This window comes from Sturnira hondurensis, unplaced genomic scaffold, assembly GCF_014824575.4.
Source record: "Sturnira hondurensis isolate 20B ecotype Veracruz unplaced genomic scaffold, ASM1482457v3 Scaffold0008948, whole genome shotgun sequence".
NCBI lineage: Eukaryota > Metazoa > Chordata > Mammalia > Chiroptera > Phyllostomidae > Sturnira > Sturnira hondurensis.
In genome coordinates, this window is record NW_028081579.1 from 2,458,076 (window position 1) to 2,470,472 (window position 12,397).

Sequence of the window (12,397 nt, forward strand, 5' to 3'; positions counted from 1 at the left end):
ATAAAGCCATTCAAGCACAAAAATTATAAACTACTGTAGATGAGTCTTAGAAGTGTAGTATTTTTAGAAAGATGCATATAAAATAATGTCTCTATATAAAGGTACACAGGGCACACAGAACTACAGTATTTATCATTTAGAGTCACAAATAAACCTAGAAAAGTACAAAATCATAGACTAGGAAGACCGTAATTGTAACAGTGACTGCCCTTGGGTAAGGAAGAAGAGAAATGGAACTAGGAAGTATGAGGACTTAATTAAATTATTTTACAAATATTTCTTATTTTAAAAAATCTAAAACAAGCATAAAACAGTTCACATTTATAAATTCTTGATAACATACCTCCAAGCATGTCTTACTTTAGTTTGTATAATTTATTTATGTTTTTTAAAACTTTTTCCAAATAAAAATTAATCAGGCACAGGAAAATTTTTATGGAAGTCAAACTATTTTTCATGCTGCTGAAATTGTGGTTATATGACATGCATTTGCCAAAACCTACTGAACTTTACAACACAAAGAGTAAACTTTAATGTATAAAAATTTTTTAAAATTTAGGATATCAAGAGAAATCTCAAGATGGAATACAGACTGTAACAAAACAATCTAACTATTTTATAAATGTATGAAACAACCTCACAGAAGGGGGAGAGGCAAGAAGTTGCTGACTTTAGTCATTTGGAAATGAGTAGACATCTAAAACAAAAGGCAGAAAAAACTACATTACACTGTACTTTATAAAGTTGTTTCCCATAGGAAGATGGATGAACAATACACTTCTATACTGAATTGAGCAAGTAAGTGAATGGATGGAGAGCGGTAGATCCAGGTCTGTCACTGTTGGAGTAGGATTTAAAGGTAAGTGAGGGGAGGAGGCTAGAATGATCTCTGTGGTGATGAATTAGAGCTGGAGACAACAGTATGAACTTGTGTTTATTTTTAGATATGAGTATTCACAGAAGTTAGTACACACACACATGCCGTGTCAACTGAGAACATCTGGAAACCACGATGCCCCAGGAGCAACAAGCTCACCTAATGCACAGATGTGGGTGGCTAATTACAGTCTTTAATAAAGGGAACCAGGGCTTCTTACAGAAACTGATGACTCCATGGACTGAGGCAGAAAATATACAAGATAAGCTTAGAGCATCTTGTATTGCCCGAAATTAAGACAGAGTTTTTAAAAATCCCCCAATTACATGGTATGCTGAAGGCACACAGGAGCCAACTGAAGGAGCATTCAATGACCAAACCTCAAGCAATTTTAGCAAAATATGATAATAAATAGTATTGGATTATAATTCAAAGTATAACAAATATCCACAGGGCATACTGTGGACTTTTATACTGATATAAAAACTTGAATGTATAAATGGGAAGAACAGACTAGTCTACACAAATTTAAATTAATTTTTGTATATACTGAGCCTTCAAGGAAGTAGAACATAACTCCATATGTCTTAAGTGTAAGCTGTACATGGTGATGTCCAAAGAGTACAGCAGGAAAAAGAGTGAAAAAATCTGGCAAATGCTACCGTAGTCAGGTGATCAAGGTTAACATCCTCTGTGATAACTTGTGTTGATAATAGGAAGTCTGGCATGAGATGATGAAAACGGCACTTTATCTCAATGTTCTTTCTCCCAAGATGTTATCAGGCAAACCCCAACTTGAGTGCATTCTACAAATATTTGACCAGTACTCCCCAAAACTGTCAAGGTTATTAAAAAACAAAAGTGTCAGAAACTGTCACAGCCAGGAGAAGCTGAAGGAGACATGACAACTGAATGTAATTGGAATGCAGGATGGGATTCTGGAACAAAAAATGAACATTATGTAAAAAACTAAGGACATCTGAATGAATCATGGGAATTAGTTAATACTGTATAAATATTGGTTCATTGATTTTAGCAAATATACCACCCTACTATAACATATCAGTTTTCTACGGTTGCCATAACAAACTAACACTGGGTGGCTTCAAATACAATAGAAATGTATTCTGTTGCTCTTCTGGAAAATAGATGTCCAGAAACAAGGTGCAGGAGGGTACCATTCCCCTTGAAGCCCCCAGGGTAGAATCCATCCATGCTTCTTTGGAGCTCTAGTAGTAGCCAGCAGCCCTTGGTGTTCCCGGGCTGGCAGCTGCATCACTCCATCTGTGCCTCCAACACATGGCTTTATTGCCTGGGTGTCCCTGGGTTAACATGCTGTTCTCCTCTTACAAGGGCACCGGTCTGATTGGCTTTAGGACCCACCCTAAATCTAGGATGATCTCATCCCAGGATGTTTAATTCCAATTAAGGTCATATTCACAGGTACTGCAGGCTAGGACTTTTGGGGCCATGACTCAATCCACTATTATCATATTAATAATAGGGAACCTCCAGGACAACTTTAAATGTTTCAACATCCAAATCATAGGGGTGCCAGAAGGAGAAGAACAAGAGCAAGAAATCAAAAACTTATTTGAAAACATAACAAAGACTATCCCCAATGTGGCCAAAGAAATAGACTTCCAGGAAGTCCAGGAAGCTCAGAGAGTCCCAAAAAAATTGGACTTAAGGAAGCACACACTAACACACATCATAATTACATTAGCCAAGATTAAACTTAAGGAGAGAATCTTAAAAGCAGCAAGAGGAAAGCATAGAGTTACCTACAAAGGAATTCCCATAAGATGGTCAGCTAATTTCTCAAAAGAAACCTTGCAGGCAAGAAGGGGCTGAAAAGAAGTATTCAAAGTCATGAAAGGCAAGGACGTACATCCAAGATTACTCTATCCAGCAAAGCTTTCATTTATAATAAAAGGACAGATAAAGTGCTTCCCAGATAAGGTCAAGCTAAAGGGGTTCATCATCACCAAGCCCTTATTATATGAAATGTTAAAGGGACTTATCTAAGAAAAAGAAGTTCAAAACTATGAACAGTAAAGTGACAATAAACTCATAACTATCAGCAACTGAACCCAACAAAAACAAAAACAAACTAAGCAAACAACTAGATCAGGAACAAAATCACAGAAATGGAGATCACATGGAGGGTTATCAGTGGGGAGGGGGAGGGAGGAGAATGAAGAGAAATGTACAGGGAATAAGAAGCATAAATGGTCTACAAAACAGACGAGGGGAGGTTAAGGATAGTATGAGAAATGTAGAAGCCAAAAAACTTATATTTACAACCCATGGACATGAACTAAAGGGGGAGAATGCTGGTGAGAAGGGGAGTGAAGGATGAAGGGGAATTAAGGGGGAGGAAATGGGACAACTGTAATAGCATAATCAATAAAATACATTTAAAATTTTATTGGGTTAAAGTGATGGGACCTTAGCAGGAATCAATGCAGTAGCACCTTTAAAAAGCCCACCAGGAAGCAGGAAAAATTGTTCATTTTATCAAATCTCAACTTCTGAGTACACATCTTTTTAATATTCAATGTGACAAAATGAGAAGTACATGTAAGTGTTTCTGTAGCCAGAGGGAAGTGGGATGGTGGTTTTCAGGAGACGCAGCTCCTGTGCTATTGTAAGGAGCTGTGAACTTCACTACAATTTTTATTTGATACAACAAACATAAAACTAGTTATTCAGCTTTAGAAAAAGAATGAAACAAATCTATTATTTCAAGTAAAGCTAATGAGAGCATAAGTCATTGAAAAATTAAGTTTTAGCAAAAATTGCAATTCTGGAAAATTTGTGCCCCTCACCATGACCTTATCAGCTTCTCAATGCTAAAAGATTTTTCTGAAAACAATCCTGAGAAGGAAAAACAAAGCTGGAGAAACACACTACCTAATCTAAACTATACTATAAGGTCCTAGGAATCAAAACATCATGGTACTGGCATAAAAACAGAAACACAAAGCAATAGAACAGGATAGAGAGCCCAGAAATAAACCCCACTTTTAGGCCAATAAATATATTTTTTAAGATTTTATTTATTTATCTTTAGAGGGGAAGGGAAGGAGAGAGGGAGAGAAATATCAATGTGTGGTTGCCTCTTGTGCATCCCCTGCTGGGAACTGGCCTGCAACCCAGGCATGTGCCCTGACTGGGAATTGAACCGCGCTCCTCTGGTTTGCAGGCCCATGCTCAATCCACTGAGCTATGCCAGCCAGGGCAGGCCAATAAATATTTGACAGAGGAAGCTAGAACATACAATGAACTAAAGATAGTTTATTCAATAAATGGTGTTGGGAAAACTGGACAGACACATGCAGAAAAATGACACTAGACCACCTTCTTACACCACACACAAGAATAAGTTCAAAAGAGATTGAAGACCTACATATTAGACCTGAAACCATAAAAATTCCAGAAGAAATCATAGGCAGTAAAATATCAGACATTGCTCATATCATTATTTTATCTGATGTATCTCCCCTGGGAAATAAAAGAAAAAATAAACAAGTGGGACTATAACAAACTAAAAAGGTTTTGCACAGCAAAGAAAACCATCAACAAAATAAAAGACAACCCATGGAATGGGAGAACATATTCATCAATACATCTGATAAAGGGTTAACATACAAAATTTACAAAGAACTTGCAAAACTTCACACCAAAAAACCCAAACAATCCAATTAAAAATGGGCAAGGGACTTGAATAGACACTTCTCCAAGAAGGACAGACAGATGGCCAATACACATATGAAAAGATGCTCAATAACACTAATCATCAGAGTAATGCAAATTAAAACCACAAAGAGATATCACCTCACACCTGTCAGAATGGCTATCATCAACAAACATTGAGTTCGGCAAGAATGTGGAGAAAAGGGAATCCTTTTGCACTGTGTGGGAATGCAGATTGGTGCAGCTACAGTGGAAAGCAGTATGGAGATACCTCAAAGCATTAAAAATGAATCTGCCTTTTGAATCAGTGATCCCACTTTTGGAAATACATCTGAAAAAACCCAAAATACTAATTTGAAAGAAAATAAACACCCTTATGTTCATTGCAGTGTTATTTACAATTGCCAACATATAGAAGCAACCCAGTGTCTGTCAGTAAATGAGTGGACAAAACAACTATGGGATGTTTACACAATGGAATACTACTCGGCCATAAAAAAGAAAATTTTCTCATCTGTGGCAGCATGGATGGTTCTGGAGAACATTATGCTAAGTGAAATAAGCCAGTCAGAGAAAGACAAATACCAAACAATTTCACTGTATGTGGAATCTAATGAACAAACTGAACTAACAAACAAAACAGAGACAGACTCATAGATAGAGAGCAGGATGACACCTTAGTTGGATGGAGGTTAAGGGGTTAAGAGATCAAGCAAAAAAGAAAAAGGACTCATGGACATGGACAACAGTGCGGTGATTGTGGGGGAGGAAGGGTATCAGTGGGCGAAATGACAATGGAAAAAATGCAATAAAAATTTTAAAAAGATTATTCTGATAATATTAACGATAAGATATTTTGATATTATGCATATAGTGAATTGTATCCACATTCAAAGATTTATGTATGTTTTCCAAAAACCTAACACATAAAGTTACAAAATTATGAATGGGTAAAAATTCACTGAAAGTACAAAAGAAGCCAAAAGATTTTCATAAATAAGGTATGAAAAAGTCATTGATGTGGTTTCAGATGTCAATTGCAACAAACTCTTTGAGCTGTAAAAATTATCATTTAATACATTGTCTTTTAGCTTTACAAATTCTTATTTAATATTCTCTTTTAACTAAGTTTAATTTCTCTTTGTTTTTGGTTCAATGACTACAATTCTCCAATTAAACTTTGCATTTTGAGATAAGTGTAAATTCACAAGAAGATTTAGAAAAAAAGTACAGAGAGATCCCATCTATCCTTTACTCAGTTTACCTTAAATGTGACATCTCACAAAAATATACATTGTACAATATCACAAACAAAACACTGACAATGACAACATTCAAGACACAGAAATCGTCACCACCACAAGGATCAGTCATGTTGTCCTTTGGTGGACACAGTCATTCTCACTCCCCACCCTAACCTGGAAAACCCCGGAAACCACTAACGTGTTCCTCATTTTGACTATTCTCTCATTTCAAGAATGTTATACAATGAAACCATACAGTATGTAGTCTTCTGGAATTGGCTTTAAACATAAGTCTCTGAAGATTTATCCTTTCAGTTGCATGTATCAATAGTTCATTCTTTTTCACTGCTGAGTGGTAGCTGCATGTTCAGTTTTGTGGGGTTTTTTTCAAGCTGCCAAACTGTTTTCCAGAGCGATGAGAGGGGAGTTTTTAAATCAAGAATTCAATTTTCTTAATAGTTATAGGGCTATTCAAATTGTTTATTTCATATTGAGTGAGTTGTGGTAGTTTGTGTTTTTTGAGGAGTTGCTCCATTCCATCTGTTTTCAAATGGATGTGTGTAGACTTACAGTTTCCCTTATAATTCTTTTGGTTTCTGTAGACTCTGTAGTGATTTCTCCTGCTTCCTTTCTAATATTGGTAATATTTTTCTCTTTTTGTCCTTGTCAGCCTTTTTAGGGATCAATTATATCACTCTTTGCAAAGAAAAGCTTTGTTTCATTGATTTTTCTCTCTTGTTTTTCTATTTTGAACTTCAGGATTTCTGCTCTTTATATTCCTTCCCTCTGGGTTTATTTTGCGCTTTTTCCTGGGTGTTGAGGTGGAAGCTTAAATTATTGATCGATATATTTTTTCCATTGTAAGCATTTCATGCTATAAATTTCCCTCTCAGAACTGTTTTTGCTCTGTTCCACAACTTTAATGTACTGTATTTTCATTTTTCTTCAGTTCAATTCATTGTCCATGGAATTTTTTAAATCTCTTGAAATTTCCACCTTAACCCATGGATTACTTATAACTGTATTGTTTAGATTCCAATTTTTTTAGATCTTTCTATTATCAATTGATCTCTAGTTTGATTCTATTACAGATTTACACTATGTTTCTATATGTCCTGTGGGAACTCAAAAAATGTGTATTCCATTCTTGTTAAATACAGTGTTCTATAATTTTCAATTAGATCCTACTGGTTGGTGGAATTTTTAAGTTATTCTGGATCCTTATTGATTTTCTATCTAAGTGTTCATTAATTATTTATACAGGGATGTTGAAGTCTCCAACTATAATTGTGGAATTGCATATTTCTCACTTCTTCTCCTCCTCCTTTTCGTGCTCACATGTTTTTCAGGTCCTTTGGTGTATATACTTTTTTTTCTAAAGATTTTTATTTATTTATCTTTAGAGGGGAAGGGAAGGAGAGAGGGAGAGAAACATCAATGTATGGTTGCCTTTCATGTGTACCCCTCTGGGAACCGGCCTGCAACCCAGGCATGTGCTGGGAATCTGACTGGGAATTGAACCGCGATCCTTCAGTTCGCAAGTCACACTCAATCCACTGAGCTATGCCAGCCAGGCTGGTGCATATACTTTTTAAGATTGCTATGCCTTACTGATGGATCCACAGTTTTATCATGATATAATGCCCTTCCTTGTATCTGATAACTTTCTTTGCTTGGAAGTCTACTTTGTCTAATATCCATAGTCACTTCTGCTTTTCTTTGAGTAATACGTGCATGACAAATCTTTTTTGCCGTTTTGTTTTCAACATCCCTGTATCATTATATTTGAAGTCAGTTTCTTGTAGATACTATATAGTTGGGTTATTTCTTTAATATATTTTATTGATTATGCTATTACAGTTGTCTCATTTCCTCCCCTTCACTCCCCTCCACCCTGCACACCCCCTCCCACCCACATTCCCCCCCTTTAGTTCATGTCCATGTGTCTTAACTTCTTTAGCTTCTACATTTCCCACACTACTCTTGCCCTCCCCCTATTTTCTCCCTACCATCTATGCTGCTTATTCTCTGTACCTTTTCCCCCTCTCTCCCCCTCCCACTCCCCTATTCATAACCTTCCATGTGATCTCCATTTCTCTGGTTCTGTTCCTGTTCTACTTATTTGCTTAGTTTGTTTTGTTTTAGGTATGGTTGTTAATAACTGTGAGTTTGCTGTCCTTTCACTGTTCGTATTTTTCATCTTCTTTTTATTATATAAGTCCCTTTAACATTTCATATAATAAGGGCTTGGTGGTGATAAACTCCTTTAACTTGACCGTAACTGAGAAGCACTTTACCTGCCCTTTCATTCTAAATGAAAGCTTTGCTGGATAGAGCAATCTTAGATGTCCAGCCCCTTCTTGCCTGTAAGGTCTCTTTTGAGAAATCAGCTGACAGTCTGATGGGAATTTCTTTGTAGGTAACTGCCTCCTTTTCTTTTGCTGCTTCTAGGATTTTCTCCTTAAGTTTAATCTTGGCTAATGTAATTATGTTGTGCCTTGGTGTGTTCCTCTCTGGGTCCAACTTGTTTGCGACTCTGAGCCTCCTGGACTTCCTGGAAGTCTATGTCCTTTGCCAGATTGGGGAAGTTCTCCTTCACTATTTGTTCAAATAACTTTTTGATTGGTTGCTCTTCCTCTTCTCTTTCTGGTACCCCTATAATTTGGATGTTGGAACATTTAAAGATGTCCTGGATGTTCCTAAGCCTCTCCTCATTTTGTTGAATTCTTGTTTCTTTCTTCTTTTCTGATTGGATGCTTCTTTCTTCTGGTCCACACCATTGATTTGAGTCCTAGTTTCCTTCCCATCACCATTGGTTCCCTGTACATTTTTCTTTATTTCACTTAGCACAGCCTTCATTTGTTCATGTAATTTGTGACCAAATTCAACCACTTCTGTGAGCATCCTGATGATCACTGCTTTGAACTGTGCGTCTCATAGGTTGGCTATCTCTTCATTGCTTAGTTGTATTTTTTCTGGAGCTTTGATCCATTCTTTCATTTGGGCCATTTTTATGTAGTGAGGGGCAGAGCCTTAGGTGTTCACCAGGGCGGGGCAACCCACATTGCTGAGTTGTAATGCAGTATGTGGGGAAGGGGTCCAAAAGGGAACAATGGTGCTTGCTCCACTCTCTGCCAGATTTCAGTCAGTTCCCCAGCTTCCCACAAGCAAATTGGGCCCTTCTGGTGCTGATTCCCTGGTGGGTGGGCCTGTGTACATTCTAGGACCTTGTGGGTCTCTCCAACAAACTCTCCTGTGAGGCTGGGAGTTTCTCCTGGCACCTCAACCCCCATGGGTGTTTTCAATCAGTGATTTGAGGCTGTATTTCCCCATGCTGGGACTCTGGGTTGTGTGGTCTTTCTCACTCCCCAGTTTCACCTGGTTTATCTTCACACGAATGTGGAACCACCCAGTCCACCAGCCACCTTGTACTCTGTGCCCAGTTCCACAGTCCACCGCCTGGCTGGGTCCTCCAGCCATTGCTTTGCTGAGAGCCCTCCCTCTCTTCCTTGGCTGCCTGACTCTGCCCCTCCTACCAGTCTGGATGAATGTGTCTTCTTTAATTCCTTGGCTGTCAGACTTCCACACAGTTCAATTTTCTGTCAGTTCTGGTTGTTTTTTGTTTTTAAATTGTTGTTGTCCTTCTTTTCATTCTGTGAGGAGGTACATTGTGTCTACCTATGCCTCCATCTTGGCCAGAAGTTGGGGATTTTTTTTAATCCACTCTGCAATCTTTGTGATTTAATTGGTGTACTTAGACAATTAATATATTAAGTTAGAGATTTAGTCTGCCATTCATTTTTTTGTTTTGTTTGTTTTCTCTGATTTCTTTCATTTTTCTGTTTTCTTTTTCCTATCTTCCTGTCACTAGGGCACATTTCAAAATTCTATTTTTATTTATCTATGGTTTTGTAGTGTATCACTTCACATAGCTTTTTGGTTTTGCTCTAGGTATTAAATTATATAAACATAACTTATCAAGATCTACTATTGTCATTATATTACCACTTCCAGTGATGTCCAGAAACTTTCCCTCCCTTTATGTCTCTTTTCCCTTCCTCATTTATAATGTAATTGTTCTAAACATTTCCTGTATATACATTTAACAATATGGAAATTTTGTTAAAAATTCAACTGACAAACATAATTTAGAAAGAACAAAAGGAGAAGGCGGCTCTATTCAAGTTCTTATTTTGATTATAGACTCACATGTCGATGTAAGAAACAAATTCTCTTCTCTTTAGTCAGAAAATGTCTTGATTCTCCTTTATTTCTGAAGAATATTTCTTAAGATACAGGACTCTTGACTCACAGTTCTTTGCTTTCAGCACCTGAAAAATGTTCTGCCACTGAATGTTTTGCTTCCAGCCTCCATGGTTTCTGATGATAAATCTACTGCCATTCAAGTTGTTTTCTGCTGTGTAACATACACATTGTTCCTCTCCTGCTGGTTTCCAGGTTTTCTCTGTTGGTCTCAGAACTTTGACTCCTAGGTAGCTTGCCACAGTTGTCTTTAGATTTTTCTTGCTTGGAGTTTGCTCAGCTTCCTAAATATGTTTAAACATTTTGCCAAATTAGTGAAAATTTTAGCCATTATTTCTTCCTATACATTTTCAGTCATCTCTCTTTCTTTTTCTTCTCCCAGTATGGCAATAACACAAATATTATATCTTTTATTAAGATTCCCACAGGTCTCTGTTTCTCTGCTAATGTTTTCCAGTGTATTTCTCTTTCTTGTTCAGATTGGGTAAAATTTACTGTTCTACTTCCAAGTTCACTGATTCTTTCCTGTCTCCTCCATTCTACTTTTGAGCCTATCTGTTGAGCTTTTTATTTAAATTACTATATTTAATTGAAAGTTTTTCTTTCTTCTCTATATTTTCAATTTCTTGATTAAGACTTTCTATTTCCTTTCTAATTATTTCTTTTTATTGAGGTATAACTGACATATAACGTTATATTAACTTCAGATATACAATGTAGTTTCAATATTTGTATTTATTGTGAAATGGTCACCACAATAAGATTAGTTAACATCCATCACCATACATAGTTACAGTTTTTTCTTGTGATGAGAACTTTTAAGATATACACCAGGGGTATCAAACTCATTTTCACCACAGGTGACATCAGCCTCATGGTTGCCTTCAAAGGGCCAAAGGGGCCGGATGTAATTTTAGGACTGTATAAATGTAACTACTCCTTAACAGTTAAGCAAGAGCTGGGCTCTCTGCCAGGTAGAAACAAGGTGCCAGGCATGATAAAACAAGGTGGAGGGCCAAATTCTGCCCGTGGGCCTTGTGTTTGCCACCTGTAATCTACACTCTTAGCAACTTTTAAAAATACAATATAGTATTATTAACTATGGTCACCATGCAGTACATCACACCCCCCTTGACCTACATATTTTATAACTAGAAGATTGCACCTTTGGCTCCTTTCATCTGTTTCACTTATCACCCACTCCCTGCCCCTGGCCATCACCAGTCTGCTGTTCTCTGTGTATATGAGCGTGGTTGGTTTGTTTTTTAGATTCCACATATAAGTGAGATCATACAGTATCTGGCTTTCTCTGACCTATTTTAGAGTATAATATCCTTTGGATTCATCCATGTTGTACAAATGATGAGATTTTGCTTTTTTATGGCTGAATATATATATATGTATATATGTGTGTGTGTGTGTGTGTGTATATATATATATATATATATATATATATATATATACACACCACAATTTCTTTATTCACTCACCTGTCAATGCACACTTAAGTTGTTTCCATGTCTTGGCTACTATAAATAATGCTCAATAAATATGGGGATACAGTTACCTTTTTGAGTTAGTGTTTTCATTTTCTTCAGACAAATACCCAGAAGTGGGATTGTTGGATCATAGGGTAGTTTCATTTTTAATTTTTTGAGGAACCTACCTACTGTTTTCCATAGTGTCTGCACAAATTTACATTCCCATTAATGATGCACAAGGTTTCTCTTTTCTCCACATTCTCACCAACACTTGTTGATTTTTTGCTAGTAGCCACACTAACAGGTGTGAGGGTGTATCTCATTATGGTTTCAATTTGCATTTTCTCGATGATTAGTGATGTCAAGCATCTTTTCATGTACCTGTAAGCCATCTGTAAGTCTTCTGTGGAAAAAATATCTACTCAGATCTCCTGCCCATTTTTTAATTTGACTGTATTTTTGCTATTGAGTTGCTTGAGTTCTTTATATATTTTGGATATTAATCTCTTATTAGATATGATTTCCAAATATTTTCTCCCATTCACTAGGTTTACTTTTCATTTTGTTAATGGTTTCCTTTTCTCTGTAAAAAACTTTTTAGTATAAAAAGTCCCACTTATTTATTTTTGTTTTTGTTGCCTTTTCTTTGGTGTCATATCCAAAAATCATTGCCAAGACTGGTGGTAAGGAGCTTACTGCCTATGTTTTCTCAAGGATTTTTATGACTTCAGGTCTTACATTCAAGTCTTTAATCCATTTTGAGTTAATTTTTTTGTGGTGTACGATAGGGATCTAGTTTAATTCTTTTGCATGTGATTGTCCAGTTTTCCTAA

General features: G+C 36.7%; 1 protein-coding gene across 6 annotated transcripts in view; it reads right to left on the reverse strand.

The window, feature by feature from the left end:
* The window catches only part of TTC6 (tetratricopeptide repeat domain 6), a 234,787-nt gene that overhangs the window by 78,170 nt on the left and 144,220 nt on the right, over nucleotides 1–12,397 (reverse strand). The gene's annotated exons all lie outside the window — the stretch shown is intronic.